We start from the raw sequence: 17,335 nt of genomic DNA, 5'->3' as shown, positions 1-17,335 counted from the left end.
TCTTGGGAACAAATGGTTCTTTAAACTGCTGCAGCCCTTTCATTTATGCTTTTGTTTCCTGGTTTTGTGCTACCTCTTAGTGGCTGGAGGTCATATAGATACTTTATTTTATTTTTATATTTTGAGGTGCTGGCTTTCTTCATTATTTTAAGGTCTTAAGTAATTGTTCTCCTCTTCTAGCTATCATAACAAAATTAATGGTCTGATTCTCTAGAAAGGTCAGCCCTTTGAGCAGTGTAGCATAATCATGGGAATACAAATGATGCAAGCTAGCTACCTTGATTTCTCAAGAAACTGTATATTTCTGGAAAGTCCTTCAACCTGTTAATCAGATTAGCAGAGGAACCTAATACCCTGAAATACAGATTACTCCTCAATACTTCTTTTTTATAGTCCATACTGCTGTGTTAGTGTTTTCCACACTCAGCATCTTTCTTTGCCCAGTAATGCTCTCAAGTCATTGATTCTTTCCTGTCACCTGTATTTTATCAATCAAACTATTACAGAACAAGGCAAAACATGAACCTAAATATCCACTATTAAAAAACAAACAAAAATCTTTTCATTAACAATCATCCTTTGGAATTAATTTTTGTGAGTATAAACTTAATATAATCCAAAATTTTATTTTTGTTTGTGCCTGTATCATGCAAGTACTTGTTACTTGGCACTGGTGTGGAAGGTTCTCTTGTTAACAGCTGTTAACAGCTGTTCCAGCTCCTTTAAGTACCTTTGGAAGATGCCTGTGCTTTATATAGCTAAGCTCTTTTCTTCATGAGTGAATTCATATGTCATTTTATGCTTGTTTTTATATATATGCTTGTGTGTGTGTGTGTGTGTGTGTATATATTACACATATTAAATATCTACATCTATATATACGTATAAAAACATGAAGAAGGCAAGTCCAGCAGCTACTTTAAACTGGCATTGTGGGATTACAATTTGTATTGTATGCATTTGTTTGTTAGCAAATCTAGTGGCTCTGGAAGATATTTAATCCGGGGAGTTGGTAGTCTCAAGTGTCAACACATCTGCATTAGTGTCACACCAATGCCTTGCCAAGAATTAAAATGTCAAAACTCCTATGTCAGTCCTGAAACCATCACCAACACTGAAACAACAGATGTGACACTTGAGATTACAGTTGCATGAGGAAAAAACATAACCTTTTTTAAGACCAGCACAATGTAGTGACAATTTCAGAGACAGCTCTTAATTTTATATGAGGCATGATATACTTAGGGATGGAAGATGGGGTCTAAGGCCCCAATAACTAAATATTCATTTTGAAGATTGTGAAAAGGCTTTCAAGTATTCAAAAACCTGCTGCGGTTCACCTTGGAGACTCGCTCTTCACCGCAGCCCTGCCTGCTTTCATTAGTCTCACAAGGAGTGGGACACAGAGAAGCAGAAGAAAAGCTGCACCTCAGCACACGTGTGAAAAACTTTTCTACACGTGGGAGCAAAGAGATTTGGAGAAATGTGAAACACTGTGCCAAAGAAGGTCAGTGAACCATAACTTTTGCAGTTTGATGGTAGCAGCTGTGTGAGCATATATGTATTATACACATTATGTGAATATAATAACAGCCCTAGGGCAGACAAGAACCTGCCAGTTGAAAAAGAGAATTCTCTTAATGCAAATACATAACTGCTGATAAGGTTATGAGCTTCACAAATGCACCACAAGAAAACGGTCGGCTGGAGAAGGCAGGTGTGACAGACAAGGCCTAGGGTTTTCTGTAAGATACAAAATAATTATTTTGTTCTTGCCAAAAGAGAGAAGGGAGAAGAGTTAGGAATTACTAGATTAGAAGACACTCAGCAACCTTCAAACTGGGAAAGAAGAAAGTTCATAGAGGATGCCTTCGGTATTAAAATTATTTAGGCTTGACATACGATGCGGTTAAGCCACTGGAAGGTAAGCTATTTTAATTCAGAAAAAGCTATGAACACGGGTTATATTCCCTGAAAGTTATATAGCTCTGCTCCAGCAGTAGCAAATATACTTCTGTGCGATGAAGTTAAATTTGTCATGGCTTCAAATACTCACCTTCTGGTGCTTGGCCTGCTCCTTGCTTACCTTCTCAGTGCACAGCGTGCTTGTTTGCACACACCTGTCACCATGCAACTTGTTCAGGGTCTGTTCATAAATGTCATCCCTACAACGACAGCCTAAGAATGAGAGGATATTAATTAAACTGGAATATCAGTTTAACTGGTAGGCTAGTATACGAGGCCAAACAAGGACTATCTTCAGTGTACTGGTCTGTGTGACCAGAGAATGGAAAAGGAAACAGGACATCTGACTTCCGATCTGAAGGAGACTTTCTAAAGGCTCGAGAGACTGAAAGGAGGTTGGGGGAGCTCATAGCTGAACTCTAACACTATACTAATTAATGCCTTTAAAAAATACACAACACAAGGAAGAAGTAGGCATAGAGACTGAAATGTTAAAATGTTCTCCAAACAAGCCCCGCAATCATGAATACAGTGCAATGGAGAATTTCATATTTAGACTTATTCAAGTTTTCTGAGACACAAATTAGCACTTTTAAGAGCTTATCTGTTTCCCAATTGACTTTAATCAAGTGTTTCAGAAGCTGGAAAATGTTTTAAGTGAATAGAGCTCTTAAGCAGAGAGCCTAGGGAACAGAATAGCAGTGATTTTGTACTCTCTTTCCATGTTTGTGATTTGTTTTTTCTCTGTTGTTGCGTTTTTATGGTTTTCAGCACGACTGAAGCACCACAGCTGTGTGTTTCACCAAAGAAAGGGAGGTGCAGGCAGAAAGAGACCCTTACAGGGACAAGTTCAAGCAAAAATTTAAAATAATTTTCTTGACGGTGTCAAGCTGATGATCTTTTAAGTGTTCACTTTGCTATGATCTCTAATGCACTTCACCTAGACAAGAGACCAACATGCGCCAAATGACAGAACCGCTTTGTTTTCCAATATATGGTGCCAAAACATGCCCACTTCTACTTTTTAATTAATACCTCAGCCAAAAAACCAACCCACTTTAGACTGGGCACTAGAACTTTAAACAGCTTTAGCCAAATGAATCCAGACACCTAAAATGAATTTTAAGGCACATGATCTTCGAAAAGTCGACAAAAGTCACATAAAACAAACCTACGCTGTCAGCTGCATGGCAATAGGGCTGGCAAATCTTGAAGAACATTGCATCACGGCAGGCTCGTGAAGTCTGTTGGTCTTGTTATCAAACATACTGAATTGTATCTAAAAATCGCTTTGACGCATTGTCTTTAAATCTTTCCCATGCTGCCCTACATGCCATAGCGTGTTTAATATCATCTCCCTCTTTGCCCACGCGTGTCTACTCTTCCCCTGGCACCTACTACAACATACCGCTGCCTTCCTCTCCCCCATTCCCAGACTGTGAGCAGGTGTCTTTCTCACTTTCGTCTGTAAATGCCACATACTTCTACTATAAAGTTTTAATAAATATAATTAATAGCAAATAATAAGAAATTAATGCTCGCTACTAATACACACTGAGAGAGTTTCCAGCTGCTGCTTGCTCGGTGTGCGGCTGCGCTAGCACCCTCCACGCTGATCGGAGCTGCCCGAGTGAGCCTCGGCGCGGATCGGCTGGCTCCGAGAAAGCTCCCGGTGTGGGCTTCCGCCGGTGCCCTGGTTTTCCACGCCGCGCTGAAACCTGCGCCTCCCTCCCGCAGGCCCCCCCAAATGCCGCTGGGCTCACGCACCCGCTTTCTGTGGCTGCCTCATTTTTGAAAGAGCAAAATCTTCCCTCCTCACAGCCCCCCGCCAGCGTCACTGCCAGCTCCATGGGCAGCCAGCTTCGCCCGAGGCGCAGTGCTCAGCGGTGCCGCTTCGGCACTCGGCATTTTCTTCAAAAGCTCCAAGGAGCTTAATGCGCGCAGCCGGGAGTCTCTCGCTTCAGCTAAAACAGACCATCGAATCTGCGGAGGAGAAGGCGCAGTTCTCCACGTGTGTGTGCACGCTCCTCTGTGTAATTTACCGCCACTGGTCCAGTTCTGCTTGATCCAACTCCCTCACCAAGCTCCCTCTTTGCTCATCTGGTATTTTGCCTGACCAAATTATTCAGGATTTTGCCTTTGCCTGTGTCTCCCACGAAAGCAAGAACGTTTGGAAGTGAGCTTACGGCGGACTCCTCCCTGCTCCACTCCAGCATTACAAGGAAACAACCCCCAGAACCGAGGCACTAATAGCGAAAAATTATTAAGAAACAAGTATGTCTTCCAAAACCTTGCATGTAAGCTACTTTTGCAAAGGTGAGTTTCTCAAAACACATAGCTCATCAACTCACGGGGAAAACATTAGGCACTGGAGCTGACCAGACTAACGCCAGGCAGTTCAGCGCAGCCCCGTTGCCCGACGGAGACCAGGTACCGGCAAAGCAACGGCGACTGCAGAGCTGCCTTTGGAAGTCATGATGATTTAACAGTTAATAGGAAGATTTCTTTGATAGCTAGATGCAGCCAGGTAAAAAGGACATTCGCTTCCAATTACCCATTATTTGACCGTACCAGATTAGCAGAAAACTTTGAAGCATTTTACTTCCAAACCTGTATAATTGAAAGTGAAAAAAATCAATTCACCAACTTCACTAGATTTAAAAAAGAATACTGAATTCTTTTTTAATAGAAAAAGTGCAAATAATCATGACTTTGAACTGAAAGGATGAAAGATACAAGTCAAAACCTGGGAACCAGTGATGATCATTTTCTATTTTATCAATTTTAATACTTACACAATATTTCTATGATAGTTTTCAAATATTTTACGTTGCCTGCATTGGTATATATTGAACTAGTTAGTAAATGTTCATCCCAATGAAGTCAATGGCAAAAAGCTTTTTTTTTGAGTTATTCTTTATTAACTGGTTCTCTTGATTCTGACCCTGTTAATTGTTAACAGCTCAGGGATCGAGAGACCTGGGACTATGTCTGATCTGAGACACAGCTCTGAATATGCTCTGAATATTTCACCAAAAGACTTAATTTTTCATTGAGAGATAATTTGGAATGGTTATTATTTTTTCTTACCTCTACTTCCCATTGAATGTTTAATGCTCCTCTCGCTCCTTCCTCCAACAATGCCACAAATTCACCCCAACTTGTGTTTGAAACTTTTCCTATTTCAGAAAATTTAGAATGGACTGAAGATTTCTCTTGCACATATCTCTTTGAAGTCCACTATGAGATGACTATTAGAACTTTTAAAAACCTGTGGGACTTTTAATATTACAATAATTCCTGGTTTTGGTTTTCCCACTATGCTTTTTGTACATTTCATTACATATTTTTCTATTCTACTGCTTTTATTTTCTGTTTTATGAGTGTCTCCCTGGTAGCGTTTTTTATTAAAAAGGTTGTTCTGTTGATAGGTAATTTGATTAGCTGTTTACAGGCCCAGACTTAATTATTTTTTATCCAAGTTAGACAAGTAAAAGCATATAGACACATATAAACATATATTCAGTGTAGGCTGAAAATAGTGTCCTCTGTAGTAAGTAGTAATGTATACGGAGTTAAAAGCTCAGAATTTTCAAAATTAATAAATAATTCTCAATGATTAAAATATATTTTAATTACCTTTTTATTTGTCATCTTGTTATTTAACATTATATTTTTCTAAATTAATCACCACAGCTATAAACTTCCTTTGAAAAATAAAAGTTGGCCTTTTTCTTGTCCCATGTTTGAAACTTTATGGCAAACATCAAATATTGCAAAACTTCACAGTAAAATCAAGAGAAGTGGCAGTTTTGAATATTCGTTCTAAAATAACTAAAAGGAATCTTTGATGCATACCTCAATAATTATTTACTATATTTTACTGTTATAAGTATGGTTCTTTGCCTTACAGGTGCAATGAAAAACTCTTAAAAGATATTTTAAATAATGAATAATTCAAACAATGAATGACAATGTAACTGTTTATATTTTTTCATGTTGGCACATTCACTTTATTCCTTCAATTTATAAACCAAGTTATCACTTTCTGTGATATTTATAAAAATTGAATAAATAAAAGAAACTTTGTAAGGGTGTCTTGTCATTTTTTTCCACACTGTATTTGCTAAACTGCTCTGTTATTTAATTGAGAATTTCTGGTACCACTTCTATAAGAATTTCTGGTACCACCTGTATACCACCATTGGTGGGATTTTAGTTTTACTAAGAAAATACATAAACATTGGCAATTAAATTGTCTTATCAATTTTCCGCAGCTTAGTAAATTGTTTTATTGTAAAGGAAGATTAGTGTCTTCAGCAGAAAAGGAAAATACCTGCGCGAGAGTCCATGGATTAAAGCTGTGATATCTTGCACAAACCCACCTTCTGACAAAATTCTTAAAGAAATACAACCACATTGAAGTGGGAATGTAAGGAAGTGAAGTAAACTAACAAGCTGAACAAGCACAAATGAGAATACTAAATATGCTATTGGAGACTTTCATATGCGCTAAGGAATCTCTTAGAGAGAACTAGGTATCTTGTGAAGCAAAAGTCTTGTAAAAAATCTTAATAAATCCATAAAAAAAGCAGGATAACCATAAAGCTACAAAGATGAGATTATAAACTCACTAAGAATAAAAATCTGCTTGGGGCAAAACAAAAAGATATAGGCAGATATAAAAACAAAACAAACAAAACTACCAGCGGAGCAGCTACGAACATAAGATGAGGAGGCCAAGACACGAAATTACGGCTTACACAGACAGAAAGGACTTTGAAGTTATGAGCTTGGCAGCAGCAGAAGAGGCAGCTCGTATAAAAAAGGAAATATTGAAGAAGGTGCTTTCATGCCAGCAAAAGCAGCATCTCCTTTTATCCCTATTTCTTGTACTGTAGTAGCGGCCCAGGACGCCGCTGCACTGAGGGCGAAGGACGATTCCCCGGGTACCGCCATCCCCCATGTTACGTCTTCAATTGTGTTGCAGTCTACAACTAATCTAGCTCCCACTAAACTGTCTCATGGTGCAACACCAACTTGAGAAAAATGCTGGGCTGATTAGCTAGTGTTTGTGGGAGGCAGCACAGGCATCGAAAGCAAGGAGGTGAAGTTTAGAATTCATGTTATCCAAAATAAAAACATGAGATTCAAATCTGACCACTGCAATCGCTAAGAGGGTATTTGATTTTAAATGAATATCTAACTCTGCAGGAGGTGTTTTTGAGAATACAGTTTTTAATTCAACTTCCACCACAGTTTTACTCACCCCAAAATATTTAGCAAGCATTTTTGAAGCTACGGCTTCTAAACCAAAGCTTCAGGTCAGAAAAGCAGAGCCTGAGAAATGCTTGACTAGTAAACCAGTGGGAGACAGAGTCATTCACCAAGGCTGTGAAGAAGTTGAATGAATAGGAGACTTTCAGCAAATCAATTATGATGAATTCAGGATGAAATTTTAGAGAAAAAAACACTCTTAAAAAAAAGATTTCCTGGGATCAATGCCACCTTCCCAGTTTTCAGCCAGACAGTTATGTAGCCAGACAGTTCTGTTTAAAAATATTGTGTTCAGAATTCAGACATCTGCTTTACTACGTGTTTATTTTGCAGTTTTTGTGCTGCAGAGACTGGCAGGGAAGGGGTCTGCTGTTTAAAATTCTGGGCTGCCTCTGTTTTCTTTACTTTCAATTTTTAAACTAATTTAACTGAGAAAGATGTTTAAGAATTTGCTAAGGTCTCACTGAAATTCCAAGGACAGTTAAGTATGTGCTTAAGTATTGGAATGAAAGCAAAAGTCGTCTTCTACTACTACTACTACTATTTGCTTTATTTGTTTCCTGTGGACTTTTACTGAACTCAGACAGTTCATTGCTTTTTAAAAAAATACACAGAAAACTTTGATAATTTAATTAAGGAGCTGAAAGCAAGCAATAGGGCAGAGCAAAATATCATGCAAAAAACATAACTTTTTTTTTCACTGCAGGAACACTCCAAAGCAAAAGGACACATACGGGCAAAGGGTGCCGATCATTTGTAGCACCACTGCATTCCGGAGAAAAGCCTTTTAGACTACTTGGAGTTCAGCGAGAGTGTAAGTTCAAAGGGCAGAAGGTTGCTTAAATTGATCTCTAGCTACTAACACAGGAAAGGAGGAATGTACTGGAGAAAGGAAGAAGTCAAAACAAATCTGAATCAGAGGGATTTATATGCTGGTAGCAAAATGAGCTGCCATAAAACCTCACCGAGTAAGGGTATTAATATAAATGCATATTGCTCTGTTGTGGGGAGAACATGTTCCTCTATTAAAAGCTAAAAACTTCATAGCATTTATATGTTCTGCTGCTCTCATAAATGATGCTTTGTAGCATTGATTCTGTCAACACAGTTCCTAATCCTGACATTTTCTGACATTTTCCATTTTGTAAAATAAAAAGAGTTTAAAATTTTTAGCTTTGACGCTTCGACCTTGACGTAATGAACTGATGGATCACAGTAAGGAAATGGAGATAGTGCAGATTATATTTGTCCCAATCTTTCCTTTTGGTGCTATCAAAGCTGCAGATTAAATTATAGTTTTTATCAGAGATGCCTGGAAAATGGATATTCTTTACTGTGGTGGAAAAAAAATCACATACAAATATTTCATTTCATATTGGGACAAAAGTCCAAAAGTGAAGTAATTTAGGAAAATTTTCCAGAAGAAAACCCACTGGTTTTTTTTTTTTCAGCTTGCTCAATTCATCTACAATCTAAATGAATATTCAGCTTAAGATCCAGAGAGTTTCCTTTGTTCTTATAAATAAAACGAGTTGTTATATTGTCTCCTGGATAGGCAAGAGCTTAGTACTTTTAATGCTTAGAACTTGTTTCCTACTGCAGCAAAGCCAAGACTCCCATTAGCTTTGATGCACTAGATCAGGCCCGGAGCTGCCAGCAATCAGCGTGGCCACGACACCTCTCCCGAATGCTTGTGCAGATAACACATCTCACCAAAAATTAATAACCAAGGTAGAAAGAATTGGGAATAAAATGTTGAAGTATTACAATGCATCCAGTACTAAGAATTGACTACTCACCGCGATTCAGGGGCCAGTCAAGCCTGGTGATGGTCAAAAGGCAGAAACAAAGCAGTTTCTTTTCCCTCCTTTAATCCCATTCTCACTAGTAAAAGCACATCATAAAAAGAGCAGAGGCATACAAAAGCATTAAATGAAATGCACAGATGTGATACTGTCACTCTAGTTTCTGCCTTCTATTAGTTAAAACAAAGGTCATTGCTTGTATTGTAAGACTTGTGATCAGATCAACATGGCAGGCAACTTCATTTCATATAACCCAAAATGTTTTCTTTGGACAATTTCAATAATAAAAGGCATAAAGATTGAGAATGGGAAACAAGTTTCTTTATTTGCTTATAGTATTGCTTTTTGATCAGATTACTACTCATTCTCCTCTTGTTCTGTCTTTCGTCCCCTTTTCTTGTTGCAAGATCATCTCAGAAGGGTTTATCTACGGAAATCTAAGCTTCTATCATTTTTAACGTACATCATATTGCTTTCACACATCATACAGACAGAGGACAACCGTCATGGACAGCAACCTGATAAAGCAAACAGGCAGCCAGCCTGTCTCAATCACCCAGTATTAACAGAAGGTGAGGAAGCTGAACTCTGCTTGGGAGAGGAGCCTTTATAAACAGTATGACAAGCAGCTAGTAGCTGACAGCATGGTTAATTCTTACAAGGCAATAGCAACATTGGAAACCATGGCAGTGGCCAGTGAGAAACCATCATCCTGTGGGATCTGTACTGCACTTGGCAGCCTACCTGACACAGAAGTTGGTAATGAGCCACACTCCATCAGAGTAACCTGAAAAACGTATTGCAGGGTTATCAGTGGACCCATATTTCATCTATAAAACAGCCTTCCTGAATCACTCTTGCCAAGTGGCCATGAATATCTATTGCTGGTGGGCTTCTGCAGGAAAGAAAAGGGGAATACTGAATGTAAGTAGAATTGGGTGATTGGGGATAGGGAGGAGAAGGAAAGGAGCCAAGCACCTGGTAGGGTGAAAGAAACAGGAGGTGCTATAGGCTAAAGAGCAGGAAGGATCTGGAGAAAGTGGAGGCTAGCGGAGATGGGGAGTGAGTAAGGATGGAACTGGGAATGAGATGGCTGAAAATGTTTAAAGATTCTTCCTGTCATTTTAGCCCTCTCAGGTTCTACTGTGGGTTTCTCCCATATAAAAATCTAATTTGAAGGATTAAATCTTGGCTTGATAACATAGACCTTCTTTCTTTCGTTCTGTGTAAAACTACTTGTCTCCTTCAAATCATTATAGATAGGTAGATATTTGCAGATCCTCTAAGAGCAAACAAAATCGTTCAGGCCTTATCCAGCTTAGGCCAGCTATCCTCTCTCAGGTGCTGTCACCTGCTCACTCTAGGAAGGTGAAAGAAGTGCCTTTGGCCTCAGCTGAACGATTGGCAAAGGGTCAGAACACAAGAACAGGTATCAGCATACTGGGTAGCCACCTCCAGAGACATGTTCCACAAAAATGACCATAACCTTCTAACAAATAATTACAGATGAGGTTATCTCTAAGCTCTTTTGATAGAGAAATCTATGGAATTGAAAAATTCAAACATGGCAAGGATCTTACTGTCATTTGTCCACTCTTCCACCTCTTCAGACAAGCCCAAGGATGTGCCTGCACAAGGCAGATAGTGCTGGCTTGAGTTGCAAATCTTCAGCATGATCCATATTGGCAGCTTTAACTTAAATCTACTGCTTTAGCTTCCAAAGAGGGACAAGTGCTTTAAAAAAATCTTCTTTTCCTGCAATCTGTGTTAGCACTTCGTTTTCTCTAAACTGAGTAAAGAATCTATCCTGCTGTAACAGACATCTGGGAGAGATGGGAGTAACAGCATTGCTCATGAAATCTTCAGACTGCTCCAGAAAAGCTTGCAGCCAAAGTCTTGGGTCAGTAGTTGAAACTAAATTTAGGATAAAGATGGATTTTTCCATGTTCCACTAGCCTCTCTGTGTCTCAGTCAAATCTTGCTGAAGTCAAAGGAAAGGAGTTGGGCTGGATCTTTTGCCTTTCAATGAAGGCTGCTTTCCCCCACTTTACAACCTCATATTTCTTTCTGCTTGCTTGATGGCAACCAGTAAGTGAAGTCAAGATGAGAAATCAATATAGATATGTCTACTTTTATTTTCTGAACCAGCTTGGGTAGCAAAATCAGTTCTTTAGAGTGATCATATTCTGTTTAGAAAGAGTATCCAGTGTAATGAAAATTCCTGACAACTATTTCTCTTAAAAATATATTCTAGATAAACAATCCAATGCCCAACAAAGGAAGAAAGAATTGCATGACTACATCATGAACATGAAGAAGAGAAGTGCATTGTGCTGTAAACAGCCATGTCAGTAGGAAAAGGCTGTTTGCTTATTTTTATTTTCCCCCTAAAATTGCAACTGTCGTGTAAACTCTTTAGTAAAAAGATCAGAGCTAGTCACTAAAGTGCTAGTCAAAAATACCAGGCACTGCAGAAATCAGAATTTTAATTTGATTTTTGAAGAGAATGAAACCTTAACATAGCTCTCAAACTATTTAAATATGGGAAAAATTAGCTGAATGAATGAAAGAAAACAACACAGCTGGTGACTATTTAAAATGGAAGAGCTAGACTGACTTTTTGTAAGTTCAAACAGGGATGTTCAGAAATAAGTTCTTATAAACTATGCAAAATCAGATGTTGTACAAATATACAATTGTATATCTATTTATCTCTCCAGAACAAGTCTTTGACAATAATTAATCCTAATGAAGGTTTCTCTGAGTAAACTCAGAAATACTTCACGCAGAAAGAGACTGCAAATGTTTGGTTAAGTTCATATATATATATTTATGCACACACATTTGAAAGTAATTTAGTGTAAAGTTCTTTTAGAAGCATCTTTCTGTGCATTATTTATCTTCACTGAATTATTTTGTAGCATCTGGGAAGACTAATTTAGGCAAAGAAAATTTCCAGCTAAAACCAACATCCAACTTTTTATAGTTCTTGGACTCTGGCAACATAATAGCTACTCAGAGAGTATACACAGACTGCTCCACCCTCATGCTGGGCTGACTTGCAGCAGCTGTCCAACATATGTCTCTAACTTCTTGAGTAGTTTATTTTGCCACTAGAACATCACAAACTATAAAGTTTTTCCGTTCTGCGGGCAAAGACTCAAGTGGATCAGGACCAGCATATCAACCTGAGCTCCTTCGCCTCCTGCACACTTACAGTTCTGCCTCCCTTTTTGTACGGAATCCCAGCATCGTTCAGAAGAATTCAGCTGGCAGAAACAACATGTCTAATTTTAAAAAAGAGAAAGAGAAAATAAAAAAAGGGATATATTAAACTTGGGAGCAGTACAGATGAAAAGCTCCAAGCCGTTCAGGCACTGATAAAACTGAAAGGCCAACTGATAGTTATTCATCTGTCCCTGCAGTCATACTGGCTGTCCTTTCTCCCACTACTGCCAAGCATATGGATAATGCAATGCCTTTTGTTCTAATATTATGCATAATGGTTCTCTTTGCTTCATATTTTTGCAGCTTGTATAGCTTTGTTTATTTTGATGTCAGAGTCTCTTCTGCAAACCAGTCCATTTCTTTTCATGGTAAACCCTTTGGGTTTGGCTTGGGTTTTTTTTGGCTAAAGGAACATCTCTTTTTAAACTTGATTGTTTTTTAAAAGCATTTTCCTTTCCTGAATTTTCCACTTACTCCTTGTGGGTTAGTGTGGCCAAGAAATCCTTTAGTGGTAAATAGTTGCGCTAAGCCCACTCAAGATCAGATTGGAGATGAGGAATGGAGGAGATGGCAAGCTACTGAAGTTCAGTTTCTGCTTCTGCCCCAGAGCAGTAGTGCATCTTTTCCCTGTCCTGGCACTGGAGCTTGCTGGCGCCTCATCCAGGGATGAGCTCAGGACCCTGCTGACTGCCTCTCAGCCAAGCCTGTACGAGGAGGACAACAGCAGTCCTGGAGTCGCTTTCCTTTACTGTCTCTAAAAGTCACTCATTTTCTTGCGTCCTCCAAATCATCCCTGCAACCACCATCATCAGCCCACCACAGTGAGGGTAAGCCAGTCTGCTCCTCAGAGGTTAACTCATCTCGTCTCTTACAAAGCAGAGGAACATCATCACTTAGGAGCCTCCCCAAACTACATTGGACGTCTACCCAATCTTCTTTCCACCTTCTATGGCTAAGAGTATTTAACGCGTGGCTGCTTTTACTAAAACGTGCACATTTTGAATTCCACTCTGAACATATTTATCCTTGCCAGTGTTTTTTAAACCTATTCAACAGGTAGAATTTTCCAAGATATCACAGCTTTAAAAGCCTAGGCTCCTGTTTTAGTCTCTTTCCTACAGTATTGAGTCTAATCATTTCCAGTAGCACTGAACAACTTAATAGGCTGCAAAAACTTGATAAGACAATGTAATTGCAGCTTTTATGTATATTCTTAAAATAGCTACATTCCTCATAGAGGTTGTACAGGATGTAAGTGTTAGCAGAAACAATTAAATAACTGAAACAATAGAAGTAGATTAGAGAATTACAGCATGCAAAACCTATAAAAAATTCCAAACAAAATTTCCTTATTCCTTGTCTTGCATAAACAATAATTCCAGGTACTGGAACAAATTACTCAAAACCAGAAAATCTGGCTCACTGTGAATGGTGAAGATAATATTTACTAGTGTGCTACAGGAAAAACAGGTATAAAGATTCTCATATCAGTTCAGCTACTGAAATGAATGAACTTTATCTCAAACATTATAGGCTTTCAAGCCAATGAAAAAAAAGTCATTTACTTGTTCCAAATCTTGATCTTTAACACTAACCAGGTAGAAGGTATAACTTTTACCATAAGTTATTGCCATTCCCAGCGTTAACATCTCACAGAGGACATGACTCCTTCTGTTTGTTGTAAAGACTTAGCCTTCTAGATCCAGTGCATGATTCTGTCTTCAGTGCATTGAACAGAAACACATTATTTCGAGTATATCAGATGTAGCCTCAAAGAAAATGCATGGTAGCACTTTCGCATCTATTTTATACTAGTAATACTATCTGAATAACCTTTACGGCTCACTTGCCTACGCTTTTTGGCAGATGCTCACTTTCTCATCCAAAACCAAAAAATCAGTTCCCTTAAGTAGTGATATAACTGTGAAAACACAAACAGGATTCAGGAAGAGTGTTTTTCCTCTAAGCTTGATTTCTATCATTAAAGACATTTTCTTCTGTGTATCTCTTGATTACATTTTAACTTATGCTTTTTAACAATGTTATAAGGAAGCAATACAGGATAACTGCTCTATTTTTCTGTTGTGCACCATATTAAAAAGATAGCAAGATTTTTCAAGGTGAAAAAAGGGTAAAAATACATAGGTTTCTAGCAAAATGATTTGGGAGACACTAAATAAATCTTACATTCCAATCAATCTGCAAGTGGATCTGTTAGCAAAGTCAGACAGGTATCTGATCAACTCAGTCCTAGGAACTCAAGCAATCATCAGTTGAAGAAATGGCATGCCTCATACTCACATGCAAGGTAGTAAGGATAAAATTTAGTCTGAATACCTGATCAAGGCATTTCTTTGCTTCATGAAAGGAATCAGTCCATTAAGTATTTAATTGAACAGCAATGTTCTATTTAAGCGTGAAATCTCTGAAATAATGATGTTAAGAACTCCACATGACAGAAAATTTCTAGATTACGTGACTAGAGGAATCCTGAATACCTTCTCAGTGCAATAAATCTGAATAAGAAGAAAAATGATCAAATTAGAAGGAGATTTCCTACCAGTATTCCTGCAGATTTCCTGCAATACAAATTTATGCTCTTGGGATAATCAACATGAAACGTCACACATGTAACTGCAGCAAAGACAAAGCGTACTGATCTACTTCATAGTTCTATCCCTGCCTACCTGAAAATCCAGGTCAAGATTAAATTTTCTAGTGCATTTGATAATCGGATCCTTCATTACCTTATGCCTCTTACTGCTACATTACAGAAATCAATAGGGTAACCTGATACATTAAGGATGGTTAGATCCTATTTCAGGCATGTCCAGAAGTTGCAAACCAGCTGCTTCTTAAAACTGGGCTGTAGATGGTATAACAACATTGCAGCCAAAGGTATGTCTCAGCTCTATCCAAGCTAGGTTTTTGACGAAATCTATTAAAAAGCATCATGAAAACCAGCAGCCTACCTGCCTGTCTCATCCAAATCCCAAATGGACTTTCCAGTCCATGCTTTGCTCAGTGATCTTGCAGTTACTATGGTACTGAATCCCAAGCAGTTAATTTAAAGCTGTCTCAGGTTGTTTCAGTTAAGCCAAGTCCCTCCTGTAGCTATGATACAAAGTGGGGCCGTGTGACAAGATACCGCTTCACCATTTTTCACTTTGAATAACAACTTTCCTCCTTGGTGGAAGGGGAAGGCTGGCGGGCAGCCACCATGGAAGGACTCCTGAGGGCTTTGGCTCCTGCTGGGCTCCTCCCAGCACCATGGCAGGTGCTGCCTCTCGCAGAGGCAACGTCCTCCTGATCAGCTACTACCGAACGGAAAGCCACAACGCTGATTTTTTTCCTCCACTCCGACCTCAACATAGATGTGCTTCGTTCTGGCAAAGCAGGCATTCACTTAGCACCTCCACAAGTCAGCTTTTAGCTGGGAGCTGTGCAAAAGACTGCGTACAAGCAGAAAGCAGAGGGAGCAAAAGCAGAAGGACATAAAAAGGGTATGGGGATAGAGTTTAGGATAAAAGTTGAGGATATTCTTTCCCAGGAAGAATGAGGACGCATTATTTGAGTGGAAGCTCACTGAGAGACAAAAGAGAGCACAAGCACCTGCTGTGCTTTTCCTGAAAACTTGTCGTCCGCCACATGGAAAAAGGAGACAGACAGAGGGAGGGGAGGTGTTGAGTCCTCGCGTGGGTAGTTGTGTTGCTGACATTTAGCAACAGTAGGCTGACTTTCATTGCTGAAAGTGAGCCAGAAAGCCTCAGAAGAAAGTCTGCAATATCTAAGAAATATGGCAAAGAACAGAAGAGACTAAAATATTAGACAGAGCAACACAGCAATTGCTATTTAAATGACCAGCACATACTGAGTCTGAAACAAGGTAACTATGGGAAATTCCTCCATAATTTCTATGTGACGATTGCAAATCAAGGCCGTGTTCCACTCTAGAGTACTTTTATTGAGGTCTGAAGACCAGATTCTCACCTTCTGTGCTGACCTGGTCCTAACTGAACTTGTCTTGATTTGCACCAGCCAGGAATGTGGCTTTAGCACGTTGGATTACAGAGATAAATTACATATGTCCCAGCGTTAGAAATAAGTCAGTTTATAAGAGTTAAAATGAATAAATAAATCCAATTTCAGAATAGCTCCTGATCTCTGAAGAGTATTACAACATAGCTACAGTGATTACGATGGCAAGTAATGATAACACATGCCAGCAAACACAACAGACATGTCTGAGACTATAGAACAGAAACTGTAATTTAAGTTCCACCATTCCATCTTGAGACTGTCTACTCACATCTGAACAGGTGCTCTGGGAAACAATGACACATAAAAGGCCTCTCAGCCTGAATATTCGATTCCAAATGATGCTATATTCTTCGTGAACAATTTTTAAGTTCCAGTACTGAAATTTCTACTGTCAGCCTGGTGAGCCACGCTTACTAAAACTAACCACTTTGTTGTCCAGCACTTACAATGCAGCTTTGCAGATATTTTCACAGCAAAAAGCAGCTACCCTAGGCATAATTTACAAAGATTACTAGTTTGGGGTTTAGCCTAAATGACTTGTACTTTTCATGGTTTGACTAGGTTAATTTATTGAGATAACTTTCTTGTCTGTCTTTCAGTTCTACGTATACCATTACATGCATGGTTCACTGTGATCAGGGTCCTGATATGTGAGCAGTGGCTTCTGAAAAATATCAAACAGGACCTGAACTGGAAGAGACCTTAAAAAATCTGAGATGTTGAAAGCCACATCACCTTTGGCTGAAAGGGTGCTGCTAGATAGAAACTGGATAGGTAAGAAAGCATTTTTTTCAAATTCAGCTGGTGAGAAAACATATACACATCTAGATGTTAGAAACATGAGGTTCCACTGAATCCCTCCCCCCCAAAAAAAAGGAGAAGAAAAAGAAGAGAGAGAGAAAAAAATCTTTGAACAATTTATTTTTAATGAAAAGCACACATAGACTTTAGTAACATATAGTCTCTATTGTCTTTTTTCCCCTAGAACTATATTTGGGGATCTTTCCTGTTGAATAGGG

General features: G+C 38.8%; 1 long non-coding RNA gene across 1 annotated transcript in view; it reads right to left on the bottom strand.

The window, feature by feature from the left end:
• The window catches only part of LOC112987655 (uncharacterized), a 174,648-nt gene that overhangs the window by 13,730 nt on the left and 143,583 nt on the right, over nt 1-17,335 (bottom strand). The window contains exon 8 of the long non-coding RNA XR_010391472.1: nt 2,057-2,178. This is a non-coding gene — a long non-coding RNA (uncharacterized LOC112987655). The remainder of the gene's footprint in view (nt 1-2,056; nt 2,179-17,335) is intronic.

Source organism: Dromaius novaehollandiae, chromosome 13 (assembly GCF_036370855.1).
Source record: "Dromaius novaehollandiae isolate bDroNov1 chromosome 13, bDroNov1.hap1, whole genome shotgun sequence".
In the NCBI taxonomy this organism is placed as follows: Eukaryota; Metazoa; Chordata; class Aves; order Casuariiformes; family Dromaiidae; genus Dromaius; species Dromaius novaehollandiae.
Note: the sequence above shows the minus strand (reverse complement) of the source record. Positions and strands in the feature narration are given on the sequence as shown.